The sequence below is a fragment of the Rhipicephalus microplus genome, chromosome 7 (assembly GCF_043290135.1).
Source record: "Rhipicephalus microplus isolate Deutch F79 chromosome 7, USDA_Rmic, whole genome shotgun sequence".
Lineage (NCBI taxonomy): Eukaryota > Metazoa > Arthropoda > Arachnida > Ixodida > Ixodidae > Rhipicephalus > Rhipicephalus microplus.
In genome coordinates this window covers 25,068,633-25,088,602 of record NC_134706.1, presented here as the reverse complement: position 1 = coordinate 25,088,602, position 19,970 = coordinate 25,068,633, and the positions used below count along the sequence as shown (strand labels likewise).

General features: G+C 43.6%; 1 protein-coding gene across 11 annotated transcripts in view; it reads left to right on the top strand.

Moving 5' to 3' along the window:
• The first annotated feature begins 13,310 nt into the window (after nucleotides 1-13,310).
• Nucleotides 13,311-19,970, top strand: part of lqf (epsin homolog lqf) — a 49,143-nt gene continuing 42,483 nt past the window's right edge. For 3 of the 11 annotated variants that reach the window (XM_037431047.2, XM_037431051.2, XM_037431043.2), the window contains exon 1: nucleotides 13,311-13,609. The gene's annotated coding sequence lies outside the window, so the exon portion shown is untranslated. Of the gene's footprint in view, nucleotides 13,610-15,714; nucleotides 15,779-16,070; nucleotides 16,208-17,045; nucleotides 17,241-19,970 lie in introns of those variants that run through there. The other 8 variants (XM_037431044.2, XM_075868837.1, XM_075868836.1 and 5 more) reach the window with 8 other exon arrangements.

Here is a 19,970-nt window from a genome sequence, read left to right as displayed (position 1 = left end):
ATGTTTAATAATATCACCCTTTCTGGATGTCTGGAAGGGGATCACCCTTTCTGGATTTCTGGATGTAGTAGTTTCAAATTTCGTTGAGATGAAATGAGATCGGCAGTACGACGATCATCCTCACACCTATATGAGCACATGATCGCACAGATAAGGCTGACAGTGTATAAGCACCTTGAAAGAAACAGGGTTTGAAGCAAGCGCTCGCACATGTTGTGCTCTATGCACTTGCACATCGTGAAGCAAGTTTTGTTACTTCTCTCTAGATTATGCGTCACCATGTTGAGGGTTCAAAGCAGGCACGATATTATGAGAATTTACAAGGGTGTTCACACCAGGCCATGATTTGCCGTGATTTGCTGCGTCTCGAAAACCGCACTTTCTCTTTATCCACCGGTGACCTTTTCGTGCCAATGGCATGTGCTGTTACAGATTGACAGTCTCCTACCCTCGAACACTTGCGCCTTCATGTTAGCGGATAAGGCAGTTCAAGTTTTATTGTTGGTATTCTATTCACATACCAAACGGAGCTTGCTTACCACGTTTACGCTGCATTCGCTGGGCCTGGTATCGACCAAAAAAAAACTTCGTTAATCAGTGTACATTTGCCATAGTTTCAAGAAGCAATGTGTCTCCATGGTCTCTGTGGCTTGGGAAGAATTTTCAATTAATCGCGTATGTGTTATGACAGAGTGTATATACCCATGAGACGTTTGACGCCTCTTAATCCTATGCTCTTATTACTGCCTATCGATTTTCTTGGCACGACATCCACACTTTTCGTGGCTGCAGTTTGATGATTTCACGCGCTCGCCAAATGGTGACATGCGGCTCGCACAGCTGATAGAAGCGTAAGCTCTTACACACCCTACGTCAAAAGTGTTCAGTACTGCCCATTTATAATTAAAAACGGTTTGTAATCAGAAGTACTGTAACCTTTGATTTGTAATGCTCTATGGGGATAGATGTAAAACGGAACCTATTCATTTATTTCAATTTGGCCACCCAAAAGGCTGTTGGGGCACTCTAGCGAAGTTACTTGCAGTGCTTTTAAGGTTGCACCGCTGGCATAGAAGCCGCATTTGTTGACTGCAGTCTTTTAATATCAAGAGTTTGCAGGTATAGTGAAAGAGAACAGCAATTAAAATGTGCCTGATAACTCAGTGATGTTAGTGGGACGCTTATCAAACAATCTATATGATTCTCGGGTGTTCAAAACGAGTTCAACGACCGCAGAGTAGTTATGACCACATAAAGTGCTGCACGCTGTGTCACTGTGCTGCTGTGAACAGAACTGTTTAGCACATCTGGTTAAAATGCAAGCGTCACTGTGTTTTTCCAGCAAACAGTATTCAGACACTAGTGTTTACAAAAGTTGGTACCTTACCGTTAAATGTGTCTGATCTTGCACCGCTGCTAACAGTGCTGGGGTTTCAATGGCGCACTGGCACGCAAATACAGGTATTTTGTCCACTGTGAATAAGAATACATAATTATATATGTATATACAATATGTTACATGAGGTGTCTGATCTTTATCACGAGATCAAGCCGTTGCCCAATGTTGATACATTCTACTTCTCCTCTACTTGCATGATGTGTTCGTAGCAAGGCTCACTGTTGTTTAATCTCGCATGCGCATGTTTTGAGAATGTAGTAAACGTTTGGGTGTACATGTATTGTCAAACGCCGTATTGTGTTGCTCATAGAATGTTTGTAGCTCAACTAAAGGACCCTGGTCTCTGCTAATCGAAGTGATACCTTTTTTTTTTTTTATTCATCTATCAAGTTATAGCCTGCATGTCACCTTTTAGCACTAGCATTGCCCTATACAATGCATGTAACAAAACAGAGGAAATGCGAACCTCAAACTCTTTCTGCGGCTTGCTCATGCATTTTTTGAAGCTCGAGCATTTTTCGATCTTACAGTGTTGAAGGGCTAAGTTGCATTCCAATTGTCAAAGCTTTCATCTTTTTTTTATCAGCGCCTACATTCTGTGGATTTTCGGCATGCCTATATTCAAACTAAACACATGGGTTCTTCCTGCACTTGCCTCAAAGCACAGTTTCGACACCACAAAGCATGCCAAAGTAGCATCGGAAGCGAGGCTAATGTAGGCATTGGATTGGGCTAGTTTTGTCTGAAACATGGCCCAATGCTGGATGTGTACATTGGCTGGGCTTTCCGTGTTCCTCGACTTGCGTTTATATGTATATACTAAAATGGATGCACGAAGGGAGCGGTATAGTCATTACAACAAGTGACTCGGGGCGAGATTATTTTTTTTTTTCACCATGATCACCGTCTTGTTGCCGAGGGCTGCATAGGCCTGAAAAAATGGACAAACCATTATACAGGGTGGCGGAAATGAAACTATGCCTTCTAACCAGGCCTGACTTGTTTGCATCGGATTTGGCCACAGTCACGCTCAGTCTGGTTGGTCGGGGCCACGATATGCTTGGGATGCATTCAAAGTTTTTTTTAATTGATTCAGGCTGTCATTACATGCCTGAACCTTACGATGAACGCATCAGGTGAATCGGCTGCTTTGGATTGCACAATGTTGTAGCCTAATCACCCATGTACGAAAGCCTGTTTGGCGCAGTTACTCTAGCAATTTTGGAAACATTCCTCTAACGCAAGCTCGAGCGTCAACGAGCTTGCGTTATGCAGAGGTTTAAGAATATGAGCTTGGCTGAGCCCATGTTATGCACTCAAAGAATGTTCCTTGACCTCCCGGAATGCCCGACTTGATTTTGGGGGCGGTGTAGTTGTGAACTAACGTAATTTTTTATTTATGGCATCATAGAAAACTGCCGTTGTTAAATTCTTCGTTACGTGAAACAGACCACAATGCATAAAATTTGTGTGCCAGTGAGCCTTTGGTGATGCTGAATGAAATTATCTGCATTGTTGTAAGGGCACACGGAGGACACCGGTTTCCAAACATTTAGAGTAAACTTGCATAACCGCACCTACTGCTAGCAAACAGCCATAGCTATCTAGGAAGTAGTGTAACCAAAGACGTTCGCAAATGTAGAATGCTTCATTGGTGATACTGAACTTTAGCTGGTGTCAGCAAATCACCTGGTTGTTGTCACCCATGCTTCCTCAATCAGTAGTTCCTAGGAACACTTTTGCCTCTTTTTTATTAGAACGTAGACTAGGATCTTTCATCATCTATAATGCCTCTTGTTAGCAAGTTTGCTCATGAATGTCTCCCAGTCGCCCCTGGCTAACTGCACGATTGGGGTCTCTGAGGCGAAAAAATATGCTCACTTTCAGGAGCTTCAATAACTTCCGCTGTACTTGATAGCATCTCTCGATGACCATGGCCCACGTTGACTTTCTGTTTGCTGCTGTAACTTTTTTCTCTAACTGCTGTCGAAGAGCTTTAGCAGTGGCTCTGCACAGAGCGCACTGAGTACGACATCGATGACACAATTTGCTTTTTTCACCTTGCATGATGATACGGAACCCTGATGTGGATGATAGAGGTTACGCTTAGTTGATGCAAACTTTTTGTGGTGGTGTGATGCTGCCATTAATGCCGTGATATGGCAGGGTGTTGAGAGTGAATGTGACTGTGTTGGCCCAGTAATATTCGAACCATTTACAGTTGCAAAACTGTGGAATGGAGGAGACATTACAAGGGCGCCGCTCGCTCCCGACGCCGCTGTCGTCTATAATTGCACTGTGTAGCTCACTTGAACACTGACCGTTACCAGAGTAACCGGTCATGGTGACCCGGTTTTCAACCACTTCAGTGCACAAGCAGATTACCTTTGTGAATGTCGGACATCGCCTCTCTCCATCACTTTTGCTCATTTTGATGCTAATGCTCCCTCGCAAAGTTTTTCCAAAGTACTCGCACGGACCACTTTAATCTTTTTTTCTCTCTCTTCGTGGAGAGCGCAGGTCAAGGGTCGTTGTTGATCGTCTTTTTTACATCATCCGTCCCTGTTCCGAAGAACGCGCTCACATCAGTGAACTTGGGAGGTGGGGGTGGGGGGGGAGTTGTGTGCAGTTGAAGGAATGTTTATGATTGCATTGTCGGTCAGGAATCTTTTCGAGCTGACACAGGCAGATGAAAACAACATATTAGGAAGGTATGCAGGAAAAGAAGGGGGTAACAGAGGGCTGAAGGGCGACTGGTGATTCTTTCTGTCGCGTCGCTCCAACTGTATTTTTCTCTGCTGGTGTTGTTCACTCAAACACGTATGGCTCACTCTGTTACCTCTCTTTGCGTCGGGTGTCGAGAATGTGAACACTAGGACAAATAAGAATGACAACGGAGATTGCACCCCACCCCCCACACACACACACTTCACCAAGTGAGCAAGTGTTTATACATCTAGTCAATGAATATTAATAAACGTTGAACTCGTGTCGTGTCTTTTAAATGTGAGAGGCAGCTCGTTTAGCCAGGAAGATGTAATGCCTCGCGGCTTTAGACGAAGTGATGTCCAGTGGTGTGTCGACGTGTTTTGTGCATTTTTCCGGGGGTTGTGACGAAGTTGTTGTTGCCGTGTTTCGAGTCTACCCTCTTCTTTCTTTAAATGCATTGTCCTCTCCTTTCAGTTTCTCACTCACCCTAGAGTAGCTTATGCGTTCACTGCTACCGATTCATAGGCATTTGGTTCTGTATTTTGCTCATTTTTGTCGAAGTCTTTGTCATTTTTTTTACTTCCGTATCTTCTTTCCTCATTCTCTCCTGATACATTCCTTTCTTACCTCTTCCCTGCTCCCGAAAGATAAGGCAGGCATTGTGCCCCTCCAGGTTGCATTTGTCAGCCTGTTTTCCTCCCTCTTCCCTCTGTGCCTTTGTGTATGCAAATCAAATAATTATAACTATAATAATAATCTATATGGTAAATGGAACATTACAGCAACATGCTCGACAGAGATGGAATACTCAATTCTTCTTTTTGCTGCACAAACTTTGTGACAAGTTTTATATTGTAGATTGTTTGGTCACGAATACGAGAGCTGGAACATTGCAAAACCATGCACTTTTTCTATTGAAGCCCAGGCAAAGCAGCGTAGTTTACACAGAGAAGCATTGCATATCAATGGGGCAGCCACCGCACATTGTTTTTTTTTACTTTACTGTACATAACTACAAACTGCATTGCAGTGAAGGGGTGCAGTGCGGCTGTTACGACTATGCCTCGGTTTGAAATTTCGTCATATTGCTATTGTAAACGTTTCTCATATTTCCTTCTGCATAACATTTACATTACGTTACAATTGGTCGCTAAAGGGCTTCTCACCAGGCTACGTTGAAACATTTACTTACTAACTAGTACTGTTAAACCTTCATGCAAGGAAACTGGCGTGAAAATGGCTTCTTTTTATCAGAAAAAAATCTTATAAATATATTCATAGCACTATTTTAAGGCTAAGACTATCCTTTATTTAGATTGTTGTAACTAATAGTAATTCATTACAACTGATGATTCGTGATAAGCATATTATTATACTGGTCTAATGACAAGGCTGATTCTTTTTATGTTGTTATAACTAATAATTCATTATAACCGATTGTTCATTATAAGCATACATTCGTAATACTGTATCAATGGCAAGACGATTCTCTATTTACATTTTCATCTCTAATGATGTATTATAAACGATGACTTGTTATGAACACATATTTGTAGCAATATTAATGGCAAGGCTATTATTTACCTACTTTGTTATAACTGATTGTTTGTTATAACCGACGATTCCTTGAATTTTACATTTATTATGCTTGACCCTGGTGAGAAGCTGTTCTCAGCTACGTTTGTTTTTTGAGAATGTTGAGCTTAATCATCCTTGTTGGTATGTATTAAAGTGCCAAATAGGATGAAAATGACAGGAAATCGACCACCGAAATTAACCAAAATTAATCAACAGTAGGTCCACCATATTTTGTTGTCTGCTCCTGCCACAGAAATAAACAAACAACAACAGCAACAACAACAACAACAACAAAAAAGCAGACGACCACTGGAAGGAGCTAAAAATTCTATCTTCTCCTCTCTTGTCAACTCCTCTTGACACCTTGTACACTAACCTAGTATGTCTTTCTTTCCAGTTTTGGTAGCTGCCAAAAGTAAGATACCCAGACTTATGATCCTTAACTAACGTTGGTGATTGGAGTGACCTGAAACCTTTTGAGTCCGCCTCTTCAGTTCTGTCTTTTCAGACCGCCCGGACGTTTAATTGCTGTTAACGTGTAGTCGCGCGTGGTTGTGTTTTCTACGCGACGCCCAAGCTTCCCGACTTATCGGTTGTGACTCTCTTGCCTTGATTCTGGAGACATCACTCTCTCGAATTTGGCATCGTGTGTGCTGCCGTGGAATGTGGAGTTGTAATTGTTGGCACTCCAACGTGCTGGATCTGCTTTAAAAAAATGAGACAATGCTCGTTTGCAGAGACTGCTTCGCATCGTCGTAGGTTCTTGCAAGCGAGAAGCTTGGCCAAATTTGTTGCACGTGCCAAAATTTTTGCTGCACTTTCCACCCGAACACAGGAGCATGATACACTCATGGCTGTTGATGTCAGTGTTGCGTGTGCTGCAAACAGAATATGTAACTCTGGGTGGTTCATGTCGTAGGATCAAACGTCGTTATAACAAAGCTGCACCTTACACGAAAATACCATCGTTGTAATCGAAAACTTGTTATAAATGTGCATTCCTAAGACTGTATGTATTACGAGACTATAGTTAACTTACTTTGCTATAACTAATATTTCCTTATATCAGGGTTTGTGATACCGATGTATGAGTGTACTTTAGTTTAGCAGCTTTGATTGTGCTTTACGTCAGGCGATTTAGTTCATTGTGATTGGTGTTGGTAAACATGAGATGCAAAAGGACACGCAATGACGGCGCCAGTGCTGAGCGTCAAAGTGGCGTTTTTCGTCAGGAGCAGCACTGACGTGCTCACTCTTCATTGCCCTCACCTGACCAAAAGCAATGATGGAAATATTGGGGTATTCATATTGCAGAAACGGTTTTGTAGATGCATCTCACATTGGTTTTCTTACCATAAAGCAGGTTCTTTTATGGCCATAATATGCATATATTCGTTATGAATTGATTGAACTAATTGTCTTTTTAATTAGATGTAATTGTCTATAACTGCATATGACTGTTCGTGTAATGGCACAATTTCCTTGCAATTCTTTGGCGCCTGCATCTTCTGATTACAATAACAGACACTGTTAATGTACTGAATTCGCATTGACAACAATGGTTCCGTAGCTGTATTTTGCTGGAGTATCTTCTGACCGTAAAACAGACGCATTGTGATGAGAAGACTGAGTTGGTCGATTGACCATATATTAAGTGTAACTTACCGTAATTATACTCGACCGTCTGCATGATCTGTTGTAATATGAGAATGGCATTGCAGTCATTTGTAATATCTGCATAGTCTTATGCGGTAACAGATGCTGGTTAGTGTACTTCAGAAATTATCCTGCCGACGCATTTGACATCTAGCTAGCACGTTGAGTCCACAAAGTTTGGGAAATGTTTGCCCGATTCCAGTGCGCTGGTGCCCGAAAACGGAAAGTTACATCGCCAGAGTTAAACTGAACCGGATGAAAGTTTCGTGCAAGCTGTTGTCCTTGTGCGTCCATTTGCATCCTGTTTGCACTTTTAGTATGCCATCAGTTAAACTAAGACAGAATAGCTAACATGTATGGCTATTATTTTTTCTTTAGTGCGCTCCGACTTGGGAGTGTGACGCAGTTGCGCTCATCTTACGACTTGAATCTCCTACACGCATAAATGCGTGGGATGATGTGCTACAAAGCAAAGTTCCTCAAGCATTCTAGTCATTCTGGAAAGTATTTTGCAGTTGCGATGTTTTTCAGCTAACTGCATTGCTCGTCGAATGCATTCGTTTGACACGATGTTGCCATGTCGCAAGCGAAGCCGCGTCGGCGCAGTTCCAACTTTTTCTCCTTGCTTCAGTGGCTTGAATTTCTTTTGCGCTTTCTTGAAATTTTGTTTCTAGCATGGTGAATTAATTCATTCTGGCCTCGTCTGTATATCGTTGGCTAGTGTGCTAATGCTTTTTTCACCTGGCCTAAAAAATGCTTTTCCAGTGGTGTTCGACTTCAAACGATTTCTAGCTTTACGAAATGATGTGTGACTGATTTTCTTGTTGCCCTAAATAAAAGAGGCCTTGCTATCATATGCTCAGTGCAGCTCAAGCTAGTGCAGGATTAACTGATACAATATTTAGCTGGAATATACATTGTCTTGTTCCTATATTGTAAAATATTTGGCGTCAGCATAGTAGTTGCAGGTTAGAACCATTTGGAAATACCTCCATTTGATTATCATTTTTATAATTTCATTTATTTTCCAAATGTGCCAGTCCATTCCACTTTAACAAAATTATAGTTGATTGTAAAACTGCACTCATTTCTCTATGCCTTTCATTGCTAAGATCTTTCATAAGCTTTTGTTTTTAAGTTACAAAAGTTTCAGTGTAAGTTTGGCTGCACAGTTCTGCACAGCGAAGCGATTAGTTAATGGTGATTGTATGTATCATGTATGTCTGTTTACGCATTCGCATGAGACTTGAATTTTTTACTGCCCACGCTTCTTGTATTTTCACTTGCTCTGCTACTGTTGGTTGCATCACCCGATAATTTGTTGATACTATGCAATTGTTTTGCACTGTGCTGTCATCGCGTCGTCTGTGCCATAAAATGCGCTTATTTTAGGAACGAATCGTTTTGTACTTGTCTCGATGTGTTGTAGTGCATGCTCATTCTTGCTTGTTATTGCACAGAAGTAGGATGAAGGAGTGAGGAAGATATGTTGCACGCTGTGTGCCCTAAGTCGCAAGCCAAACAAGGTGATCTCTGTGAGCGAAGGACATGCACTTTTCTGTGCCATTTGGTCTACACCTGCTGTACGTACTTGAACGTCTGTCTTCGTCATTGTCGCGTTGAAATGCCTGACGTGTTAACCTGTGCCTCAACTATACTTCTGCACCTATATATGCAGTCGAGAGTGGTTGTAATTTCCACCGTTTGGGCTACATTTCAGCCTGTAACCTTGCGCCACCTAGTGTTGTGCCCCCTCGTCTGCTTTGCATGTGTGTGCGTGAGGAAGTATGTCCAAGCGATCTCTCTGTTAACTATATATGAGCCCATATGCAGTGTATTATACTCAATGCCTGTCAATACCAATGAGGGTCCTCTAAACGTGTGAACTTATGTCGTTGACTAAGCGCCACCGTGAGTTATAAAGCAGTTAGTGGGTCGTGTTTGTTCTAAGCTTCGTTGCCTTATACTTATGCATCATTTTATGCTTTGTGAAATATTTTCGTGTCTTATGCGGGCCACACCGAAATGGCTTTTACAGTGAAAGGTTTGGTTGCATATGTTGAAGTATGATTTTACTGCATTCAATTAAATGTTTTCTTACAGTTATCATGTAGCCTGCGATAATGTGATGCATTATTTCATGCCTACAAACTTTTTGTGTCACTTGATACTTTGTAAAGTTGTCGTACGCATATTGATTGTATCTTTGTACACATAGCTCATTTAGGAATTCGTGCAAACTTCTTCAGTTGTGTACTAGTGGACATTAACAAAAGGCACCACATTGTAACTTCACGTGTTCTGTAAGTAATGTACTTTGATGCTTGTCGTATGTTTATGAAGAATACGTTGCACGCATTTTTACCGCTGGAGTATCTGCGCATACTGCTGCGCATCACTTGTAAGTGGTCTTCCTAGATGAGTTGCATCATCGATTCCCACTGCAGCTTTGAACTAATAAACTAATACCCTTCTGCACAGTGTTTTGTGATAGATTTATGCGTGCGGAAACGTCAAGCAGCACAAAACTTGGTACAGGAAGAAATGTTGCGAACAGGATGGCGCTCAATTACAACTGAAGTTTGTTGTAAAAGATTCCAAGAAAGCAGTGTGGGTGCGCATGCTCCGTTGCAAACTAAGCTCGTATGTAGTGATCTGAAAGGTTTACGATATGCTATCCTTCACCGAATAGCACAGTTTTTAATCCATCAATGTGACTGGTAGAGCACTTGTGCACATATCTCATAGCATATGTATTTGGTCAGCCTCGAAAATTTCTCTCACAAGTCTCTCGCTGCAGTTTGGAATGTTTGTTGCATCATCAAACAGTAGAATATTTTAGCAAGCTGCGGAAACACCTTATGGATAGGCGGCAATATGGAACTGGCTGACGTGTGCGCATGCGCGAGCATTGTACACGCACACAGAAAGGAACCGTGTTGTATTTCCGTAACGTGTTTCCATAGCTTGCCAAAAACCTCTAGTGTTGTACGATCGCACGCTTTGACGTGTGCAGCTAGGTGCAATTATTCTATTTCATATTTTATTCTATACTGCGGCCCCTCACTGCAGAGTGTCGTGAATTTGCAACACGCCGAGAAATTCCGAGCAAGCAAAGTCACGAAATGCGTTGCCGCCTTTAATGCTAGTTGTCTAGTACTCACCGTGAAGGTAGCTTTCAAGGCGAAAGATCTAGCGTCGTCTCGTGTAAAGTGTTCTGTGCTAGAACCGGGCGTGGGGTGTACCTGATGGCGGAGAATGCAAAGCACGTGCAACAGCTCTCACTACTTCATTATTTCTCCCCTGAGTTATGCAAGCCCAATCTCCTGTAATCTTCTTCATTTGGTCTGTACACACCCAAGAAGTGGCACACGGCATGCAGTGTAGTTCGGAGGTACACCTTTTGTTACAAAATCCTCGCTTCTGTGGCATTCCGCGAACTTGCGACATACCTTCGAGTAACCATTAAAGTTGCATTTTAGATCATTTAACTGCAGAATCAATTGAAGGTTGCCATTTAAAACTGGAAAATGAGAACAATTTTTTTTTCGTTTGTGGTTTTATAATTCAGGCATTAAAGGGCTAAAACCCCAATGCAAAGCTTGATTCTTTCATTGTTTCGAACTGTAAATGATGGTATTCTTATAATAACTGTTATAGTTTCTTCCTATGTAGAGTTCTAGAATGCTGTGTTTCAGAACATGCAGTACTGTCACACAGTAATGTAATTGTTTAGCATTTCTATTCAGCAAAATTGGAAACATTTTACCACATAAATAGATAACGTAAGGCAACGTAACATTTTGCTCAAAGTGCGCACTTCATCCCATTTTATGTATCTGTCGGATATTCGTGAGAAGTCGCGTACTACGAACACTATGGACAATCAATTAGGCTTCATGGCCTAAAAAAAAAAGGACATTGTCAAATGGTGTTTTATGCCCATCTTTCTTTTTTTTCAAGTGCACAGTGAAGATAGCAATCAGTTATACGATTTTTATTTTCGTGGCCTTTCTTCATATACGTGCATAGAGCAGCATTTGAGGCTTGTCTGTTTTACTGCACGTACTCATTGCTTTTGCAATACCAAGTGGCAGTAAATCGTAAGTGTTTAATGTTCAAAAGTGAGATAGTATCCGTGCTAGTGAGCACCAGTGATGAGTAGAAACCGAATTATAAGCAAATGCTTATTTTGTTTCTTGTGTTCCAATCGTGCCACTTTGATATGTGAACATGATGTAGAGGCTAGAAAGGGCTGTCATATTGTTTTAATAGTGCCTATAAATGCCAATCTTCAAAATCATTGTTTATATGAATGCTATTTATCCTCAAATTTTCCTTTCTGATACAGTTCAAAACCGGTACTTATGTTACCGGGCAATACTGAGCTTTTAAAAACCCTATGGGGTGCAACCTATACTCCATCTCATAAGTTCCTTTCAGCACTGTCAAGGCAACAGGGCCCCTTTGCCAACCATGTTAGGGCGATTGACCATGAGATGAAGGGCAAGCGACGTTTAGTATGACATTTCACCTCTTTCCGGGGCATGTAGTGTTGCAAATCTTCGTGATGAGATCACGAGCGCCCAGTGCACCCATTTTTCTTGCCTGCTACAAATGCCCAAACCTTGTGAGAGTTATGGGCTTCACAGACAGAATAAAAATTGACCCTGTGCGAATAAACACGGTTAACATGAGGCTAAATGACCCTTCTGGGCTGTTTGCAGTCTGGCGTTTTTTTTTATTTGAACATACTGCAGGTTTTTCACGGCTCATGCAGGAGTGGAGACAAGAAAATACATACTATGCATCGAAAGAAAATACATAAAAGAATAACAAGAAAGAAGATACAATGTCAACAGCTCATAATTAAAATTGTACACTCTGTATTATGTTCATAAATGATTGCATAGTGTTACAGCACACAATATTGTTATCTAGTCTATTCCAATGGTGGATAGCTGACGGAAAAAGAAAATGTTTGTGAGCGTTAACACGACTGAAAGGTTGGTGGATAGTTTGAGAATGTTTCTGTCGCAATGAGTGTTTGGGCGGGTCTAGCAGGTAACGAGATCGTGATATGCAGAATTGACCATGATATAATTGGTAAAGAAATTTTAGTCGCGAAATAATTCTGCGTTGCAACAGAGGTGTTAAGTTCGCCCTTGCGAGCAAGCCTGCAGAACTGGAGAAGTCTCAAAATACAGATCTAACTGCCGATTTTGCCAATTCGCTCCTGTGCTGCCCTTCTTAGTCACACGGGAAAGAAAGGGCCCCAGAAGCGTGCTTATCCGACGGTAGACACTTAACTCAACATTCTGAACAATAAAAGGAGAGGCCACATTCTGAAAGCCTGCGGAAATGAAATTGCATGGATATGCTAAGCTACAGGTGCCTTTGTACCATTATAAACTAAATCATTTCTCTTTGCTTTCCTGTCGTAGATACGTACAAGTCCTGCACGTATTTCCTCGAAATTCAAAATTTTGTAAACATTTATTGGGCCTATGTTTAAGATTTTGCTGGCCTAAAACTGTGTTCTGCCTGCCTATCTTGGCGCCTAAAACTAGATTTTTTGGTGCCAGTAAATCCAACCTCTAGTGATAAGAAATGGTCCCTGTAGTGTCCCGATCGAGTTATAATCAAATTTCCAGCGTGACTTGAAATGTAATACGGGTGTTCTTCGCCTGCCGAATATCACGTGCACCTGCTGAAACAAGCAGTTCCTGGAAATGACGAGGAAGAGCGAAAGAGAGAGAAGGAAAATGACGCAATCTCGCGCGATCCTTGCGGGAGCGTGGTTAACTACCATGAGGGAAGGGGAAAGGATGGAGTGCAGAGCATGTAAAAAATAATGTAAAAGAAAAAGTGGCTCGAGGCTAATAATCAGGCAGAGGTCAGCTGTCATCTAGGCGCTCTAGATACCGTTGGTGACAGCGTCCTCTTGCTAGGAGCGTATCTGTGGGGTTAATGCACCGTGAGGTGATCTCGGAGATGACTATCTTGCTTGCTGAATCTGAAAGAAGCGATAGTGTAAGGCGGGAACACGTCGCAAACATCATACCGATAGAGGAGCCAGAAGCTCTAGAAGTGTTACACCATGAAGGCAATGAAATCCTCCGGTATTTAGCAATAGTAATTTTGCAGAAACCACGCTTTGAAACACTGCTATCATCATCATCGACAGTTTTGGCTTCCGGTATGTTGTTTGCCTGCGTAAAGATCCATCCGCAGCCGACTTCCGCTGGATGGGTCAACTGATCAAATGTAAGTTTTGTGTTCCACTATTCATACGCTTCAATTTGCCTTCGCCTCCACATTACGCGAGCCTCGTTACGCCATTCGAAGCACCTAGGAACGTCTCGCTTAGTTCCCGAGCCTTTCTCGAATCCCGTCGATCGGCTGTCACATCTCGCTTCTTCTATCCGCCTCCGTGACGTTTGCTGTTTCGGGGGCTAGGCCTATCGGCTGCGGGCTCCCCGTCTCGAAATGCTCGCTTATCCTTCGTGTGACAAGTGTGAATGTTCATTTACCCGCTTCCCTACTGTCCTGGCGAGCTCCTACGCTGACCGCACGGCCCGGCCAACCGGGCTGTAACGTTCATAACACGAGCAACAGCGATGCGCCCTGGGAGAAGGTCGGGGTAATCGGCTGTACGAGACACTCTGAAAGGGGGGCCCTTCGTCGTTTTGTGTGTCGATTTTCTTGCGCGACCGAGAGCTTGAGCAAGCACGAACGTGTGACTTCTTCGCGAAGGAACGCCCCGCGCGATCGAGTCAAGTGACGCCACCGTGGGACTTCGAAGAAACAACTCGGGGCGTCGCTTGGCAGGCGGGCCGTCTGCCTACAACCACAAAAGTCATCCACCCCGTGCGCACGAGAAGCGCTAATTGCAATAAAGTGTGGGCGTGCTGTCTCTTTCCGTGGGTCGCGAGCCAAGTTTTTCTTTTGCGGGGCGCACCAACACGGCGACTGCCAGACTATCGAGCAGGTGTAACAAAAGGTGGGGGAGCTGTTGGATCCGAACGTGACAAACGCTTCGACGTTCTTTTCCTGGTCATCGGAGACCGGCCGCAGGAAAATAATCGTGACTTGTCCTCGTCCGTGTACCCTTTTTATTGTTAGTTTCGTCCCCCAGCGTAGCCCTTACCCTCTCCTTTCAGTCGGAGCTGTGCGCTGTTGTGCGCGGCGCGTTTTGTTTATTGCAATTGGAGGAATGCCCGTTTTTTAACCTCAACAGGGTCATAGATAGGGAGGCTCTCTTTCGCGGCTGCCTGCTCGGGTTGTCGTTTAAAAGAACGTTGCGTTTACAGCGCGACAGGTGATTCGCCCGAAGTCGACGTAGTCGTCGATGTCGTGCCTCGGCGACCATACTGCTGTCGGGTGTGGAATGTCAAATCGATGCTTGTTGACTTCGGGAACGGGCGAGGATCGGAGATTCGCTACGTATGCGCAACAAAAAAAGTATAAAAACTTCAGAATGGTGTGACTCGTTGTAGGGGTTGCTTTTCGGTGTCCTTTTTTTTTGTTCTTTCGGTCAAGCGACGTGGTAAGTGGGGCCTGCCGAGGACGTTCGATTTGAAAATAGTCGATCGCGATATCGTTTTGTATCTGAACATTATCGATAAATGTTACGGCGGCGGTCTGTGTGAAATCGTGGAGATGGATGCAGTACGACCTCATAGAGGAGCGGTTGTCTAAGTTCCCTAAGCTGAAGCGCCGTTCAAAAGCCGATTAGTTCCGGCTACGAGCGAAACATGGCGAAAAATCGGGTTGAACAAAAAAAAAAAACAAGAAAAAAAAAACGTGCGAACGTTTACGGAAAGTAGGCCTTCCTGTTTCTCATCCTGCCGGTCGTATTACTACTTTCCGCATTTTTACGTCGAAGCTGCGTGCTGGTAGAAGCGAAACCAAAATTCGTCCGGTGTGTGCAAGAAAAAACTCCTGATGCGTACGTGCCAATGAAATTCGACAGATCCCACTACAAATCACGCTGAAATACTAAAAAAAAAACAAAAACAAAAAAAAAAACAAGCGAACACGGACAGACGTAGCCGTGGTCGTGATTACCGGTGGGCCTTCCACTGCGGCGTCTCTCGTAACGATATCATTATAGATGTTCCCAGACCATGTCGCGATTTCAAAAGTCGAATCCGCAGCAATTATTGCGCATAGCACCTCTTTTTGTTGGGTCGCGGGTTCAATTACTTTTAGATGTACACGCATTTGTAAAAGCGTTGGTTGCGCTGTTTTGGGGGACTACGAGTCGATGCCTTAATTAGATTCGGGCCGCGTCGCAAGACGCCCATACTGGAGCAAAAAAAAAAAAAAAAAAGAGAAAAACCATGCTTCGTTTCGCTTCAGGACAAGATTACGTCTACAACTGCTGCAGAGAGAGAAAAAACGTCGCCTTTCGTGCGCGCCGAAAACATCCTTGTGAGTTTGCGAGGTAGCTGCGCTGTTTTTCATTGCTCCCTGCTTCGAAGGGCTGTTGCGTTAGTCATTCGACGTACAGTGGAATTTTTTGTATTTATATATAAGCTGCGGTGATGACGTTCGCGCTGGGGGTGTTTCGTATCGCGCTAGGGGTGTTACGTATCCCGCGGTATGCGAGCCGTCATACTAAAAATTGTTGCGCGCTTGAGGCACACGATAAAAAAAAAAAAAAATGGGTTGGTGACGCACAGGACGACGTGTCATTGTCAGCGAAAAAAAAAAGGTGTCCGCTATCAACAGCACCGACCGACTTGCCCCGTCGTTCGTGCTCTCCGCTTCACATTTTGTAATACTTTTCAAACGAGCGTAAAAAAAAAAGGTCCGTTTCGCCACTGCCTTATATTCCGATCGGCCTGTGCGTCGTTTAACGTACGTAGCGTTACATTTCACGCACGTTTTGTAGTCAGGAAGTGTGGTTTTGATGGTGTTTAGCGTGATGACATCAGTTTTGAGTTGTTCCGCTTTTGTGGTCAGTGTGGTTTGATGACACGTTCGTGATGGCATGTGATAGTGTTTCATGTCACTGAGTGTGTGTTGTGCGCCGAGTTTCACTCTGACGTTGCTAGACTTTTGGAGGTGTCTACCGCAACGAAGCGTGTTTGGTGTGGTGCTGTGCGATAGCTGATAGCCGTTGCGTTTATCGCATTTTTAGAGGTGATCTTATAGCCGCTCCGGGTGCCTACAACAGTGCGTGAATGGTGTCGAACTCGAAAGCGGCGCGTCAGTTTTTGGCAGGCATGTGAACGTGACACATTTTAGCGACAGAGAAATAGAGAGAAGTAAAAGAGTCAGGTGTTTGGGCTGATTGAGATCATGGGTTTCATAAGTAATCGAAGCTTCGCTGATGACTTGTTTTCTTTGTTTTACCCGTCGCTTGACCTTGCTGTATTGTTTATTCGCGACATTCGCTGCTGTCCGGCCGGGTTTTTTTTTTTGTATTGTTATCGGATAAGCCCTGGTATGCCGTTTCCCCGGTCGTTCAGTGTGAGCTTTTTTGACCTGTGTTATCTGCTGAGCTGAAAATGAGAGGGGGGGGGGGGGCGTGATGGAAGGCTTGTTTTCGTTAATTAGACACATACTAATGAAACCAATGGACAGGGAAGTTAAGGAAGGTACAGGGACATTATTGGTATATTTTAACTGTACTCTCCTAATTACAACGAAAATGGAAAGGAATTAAAGTCAGTGGAAAATTGTCTCACCGCAGGTAAAGACGGAATGACAGCTTTCTCTTGTTGCCGACCGCAACAAAGTGTTCGACACTCGCCGTCATGGTTGCGAGAGACCGTGGCCAACACTGGCAGGATTTCACGAACGTGAATGCCCAATGAAGTGGACAAGAAAGCGTCTGCCACTGTGGATCAGTTGCTAGAGCATCAGGCGCGTTATCCAAAGGCTGTAGGTACCGTCCTTCTATGCGGCAAGTGGCATTTCTCATGCGCTTCTATGGCTACACTTAAAACACATTTAATATTCCCTGTACCTTCCTTAGCTTCGCAGTCCATTTAGTTAGGTTGTTTCTGCTGAGCTGCGTGCCTTTCGTCCATGCCGTGAGCTGCGTGCCAAGTTTTTTGTTGGTTGTAGCACGATGCACAACTATGCTACATGCATGCTCACTATGTAATATGAGCAGTTAATCTTAACCCTACAGCTGTGACAGGACTCCCACGTAGTGTGTGAGCCTTTAGTGTATGTTCGCTGTAAATCGATGCACATGAAAGAAAAAAAAAACATTGACTCACCTTTAGGTGTTTGTGTATGAAAATGTGGAGTTTTTAAATAAAACTGTTGACACAGTGAAAACCTAATTAGCAGATTGAGGGACACAGGTGCCATAAAGAAAATTGTTCTGTGTTTATGAACTACTTTCAGATGATACTCATTTTTGGAGCAAAGAAGATACCTTTAGCTTCTTTTATGATGGGCCATGTTTTTGTCTACAATGGACAAAAATGGGCATCTGTGGCTTCATCGATTTGGCTGCAGCAAAGCAAGTAGTTTCTCTTCCGTGGTGTCCCATAAAATTAGGAGGAGGGGAGGGGGGGGTCGTTAAACAGATAGTCTTGCTTCTGAAGCCAACAGTTCCGTTCTTTGGAAAAGGGCAGCAGTACTTTTGAAACGAAATGCAGCTGGATTAGACAGAATACACTCGCACACCACATGTGGGCGACACGAAACTGTCACTTGCTAGCACAATACACAGTATTGCGGCAGCTGGTGATCTCCCTGGCTGCTTCCGCACGAGCTCAGGAGGCTTTCTCTTCGATCTAACTGTTCTGCGGAATTTTCGATTACATGTGCCTTGAATAGGAGATTTTCCTAATCTGCGAGTGCGCTTCTCTGCTATGCAGTTTGTCTTGCTCATGAAAGCTATTCTTACTAATAGCAATGTATTCGAGTACAGTTTGCTTGCGCTGTGATGTGAAAAATGTTGACTCGGCTGTCTTGATGTAGATTCGAATAATAGATAAGCCTGAGCATGTGCACACGGGAACTCGTTTCCGCTTGCCGTTAGTAGGGCGAATGTGAATTGTCGAGAAGTGCACTTGCGGATAGGGAAAAAATCTCCTTTTTTGAGTAGTGAAAGTCCAGCCCACCTACTTCCCCGTCCATTCTAAAGCCGTGTAGGGTGACTAAGCTCAACTAGACACAGTGGCTTAGAAATCAGTGGTTTCATATTAGAACGCCAGGGGAAAAATCTGCGGCTAGTGTCTGAGGGAGCTGCAACACACGACTCTTCAGCCAGCATGGGAATGAATTTGCCTGAGCTTCATTCTCTCGGCCCCCTGTGTCCTGTAGCTGTGCTTTGTTGCGAGACGAAGTTTTGCACTTCCACCTCATCGCCTCGGCCATTTCGGGCGCACCAATTCGAATCGGCTCACGAGATTCACAATCAGTCATTTTTTGATCCGAGACAAAAGCCAAGACACTACAATAAGCATGGTCACAAGTACCCCTGTGTGTCGTCTTCATGTTCCCGTCTTCGTGCACTTACCAGTTTCATAATGTCACGAGTGCATTCAAAGTCGCATGTACTGTACTGTGTCACCACCAGAGACAAAAAAAATATATAAGCCTCGCCCACAGAACCGCTGTGTGCTGCTTTTCACATTCGTGCCAGCTGGCTTCCGCTCAAACCGTGAGTGCTTGTTCATAGTGAATGCGAATGCTACGCATATGAAGAGTTAAATGCTTGTCATTCTTATTTGAAATGTTACGTTTGGATGAGCAGCACTGTCAGAGGCTCTGACAAAATTTACTTGGAGGTTCAAGTTGCATGGCAAGAACCAGCAATACAAATGCTTATCTGTATGAGAAAGTCGACTGCCTTAAACACTCAGAAGTGCTTGATGTCATAATAATGAGTAAGCGCCTTTGGATGTAGCTTTATGTACATGAATTCTATTTGTGGGAGGAATAGCAACAATGGTTGGTGCCGTCATTTCCTTTTTCTTAGAAGGTAAGCAAGTATTGGCAAATCTGTGCTCTACCGATCATTCTGATAGTGGCCGACCTGTCTCAGCACCATAGTTTCCCCCAGTAAATATTGTGGGAAACTGTGTTAGAAATAATGCATTGAGGCTGATGTGTTGCTTCATATGCAAGGTTTGGCGCCAGGTCGTGCCAGCTCTGCTAACATTTTGTGTATTCCATCAGTTAACGGCCAAGGGGTTCAAGTGCGAAATACTGTAAGGTATAGTAGATAGTCGTTCCGAAGGTATTTAAAGGGCCCCTTAACCCTTCAGAAGTCGAAACTTAGCTGTGTTGTTTCAGTTATGCATGAGTCGACGACGAAAGCTTTGCCCTGAGAAATTGTCAAAATGTTGCCATAATAGGAGAGTTGCTCGGGTTTGATGATACAAAAGACGCCCGCTCTCGTTCTGTACTTCTCGTCTCTCCTCGTGGAGGACTGTTAATCCTCGCTGGGCTAGGAAAAGCAGCGAGCTACCGTACGTGCGAGTGTACCGACAGGTGTGCGGATGATATGTTGATGTGATGGCAAACGTTCAGGAAATGAGGAATGCCGAAAGACATGAAGAAGATAAGAGAATGTTTCGTCAAATTTCCTGGGTGCCCGTGGCTCCTACCGGTACAGCATTCGACGCCGTTCATCGTGATGGCGTTCCGAACT